This window comes from Arachis hypogaea, chromosome 17, assembly GCF_003086295.3.
Source record: "Arachis hypogaea cultivar Tifrunner chromosome 17, arahy.Tifrunner.gnm2.J5K5, whole genome shotgun sequence".
Classification (NCBI taxonomy): Eukaryota; Viridiplantae; Streptophyta; class Magnoliopsida; order Fabales; family Fabaceae; genus Arachis; species Arachis hypogaea.
Genome location: NC_092052.1, coordinates 13,205,317 through 13,207,152, shown reverse-complemented (window position 1 = coordinate 13,207,152; position 1,836 = coordinate 13,205,317). Strand labels below are relative to the sequence as shown.

Below are 1,836 nucleotides of genomic sequence, written 5' to 3'. Positions count from 1 at the left end.
TAGCTGTACCACCATCACGCCGGCCGTCATTGCTGTTGCACTATGATTGGAAAAACGCGCTGGAGCTTCCCAGTGTTAGGAAAATTGAGGTTCAATAAGAACATGTCTAACAACAGAAGAACCAAAAATAATTTTTTCACAACCTATGCGATTAAATAGGCAATACCAAAGATACTCTAAACAGCAAATATAATGGCAGAAATTAAATAATCAAACACCAAAATTTTTATCGTGGGAAAACTCCTAAAAGAGGAACAAAAAATCTATGGAACCTAATCTAGTAAAATCTTTCACAATCAAAATAATGGATACACAATCAATCTTTTTAGTAGTACTAAGACATCTCAACAATCAACAAAATACATTATTAAAACTGATGAAATCAACATAAATCCTCCACAAAATAAGTATCTTAAATCAAACAAAAAAAAAGACAATACAACTAACAAATTATATCTTAATGTTCATCTTTACACCAAAAATAATATATTAAAATTTCATAAAAAATAAAACAAATTTACCAATTCAATAAAATTAAAACAGCATTGTTCTTTTTCCCAATTTCTTCTTCTCCTCCTCGTCAGAGCCCTCACTCACTCTTTGTATCTTTCTTTCTTTTTCTTTCTGAAAAATAAAGCCTCGTATCTCTCTCTCCCTCATCTGGCTTATAGCCATTTCTTCCTCTTTTATTTATTTATTTATTTTTAATTTTAAAATATGGATCTCACTTGAGTTGGAGACCCACCAACACCCAGGAACCCCACTTCTGTCACCCTCCGCCTATTCTTTCATGATTGCCTCATTCAGGTTCTTGCGCGTTTCCTATTGATTATTAATTTATTATGCAGAAATTATGTTATTCTTTTTCGTGCTTCCATGACTGTTATTCTTGCATCTTCAATTGCTACCGAGATTTTCATTTTTTGGTGCTATTTGCCTCTACTTACTTAGATTTAGCTTGTTATCACACTGTTATATAGTACTCCTCTTTCTTGTTGGTCTTAGTTCTCTGCTTATTTTCTATTAAAAGTTTTTGTTGCTTTGATTGTGGTTTTGATTTGCACTCTGACTGCTATTGCGTTGTTACTAAATCAGGGTTACGATGCTTCAGTGCTGTTGGATGCTAGCAATGGCAACAGAAACCATTCCACTGAGAAGGGCTTCTCCCTTCTCCTCTCTTCTCTCTGGTTTTGAAAAAAAGGGTATTTTTTTTTCAGGAATTAGAGGAAGGCCGATTTTGAAGGCCAAAAATATTTTAGGAATGGTTTTGTTTTGCAACCAAAATCGTACTTCTCCATTTTCAAAACTAACTTTAACATGTATGGTTTTAGGCATGTTCTAACATGTCAATCTCTAGATTTTGTATATACTGTGCAATGCGTTCCTTTAACCATTTGTCACACACAAATGGTAGTTGTTTTTTATCAACGATTTTCAAGCACATTCCATTAAATGAGGTTCTCATTAATTTTCAGTTTGAAGTCGTAATTAACCAGTTTACATTATGCGATGAACATACTGTAATTTATCAACCTACCATCAATGAAGAGTTCTTCTCTCCCCTTTCTATGCAACACCATTTGTAACTATCTATATAACTTGATCCTGGTGTTTATGATTAGGTAAAATCGAGTTTATTTTGATCTAGACTCAACTTTAAATATTCACTTGGTGTATTTTTAAGGCTCTAATTCAATTTTAAATATGATGAAATTTTATTATTTTTGTGCCACTATTATACTAGATTTAGATCGGACGAAAATTGAGTCTAAATTATATATATGTTGAGATTTTAGACTTAATATCAAGACAACATATACAAGTTAAACTAAAATT

At 32.1% G+C, this 1,836-nt stretch overlaps 1 long non-coding RNA gene across 1 annotated transcript; it reads left to right on the top strand.

The window, feature by feature from the left end:
• The first annotated feature begins 545 nt into the window (after positions 1–545).
• LOC112765521 (uncharacterized) lies at positions 546–1,574 on the top strand. The gene is made up of 2 exons (XR_003183809.2): positions 546–807; positions 1,096–1,574. It is a non-coding gene; the product is annotated as an uncharacterized lncRNA (long non-coding RNA).
• The last annotated feature ends 262 nt before the right edge of the window (positions 1,575–1,836 follow it).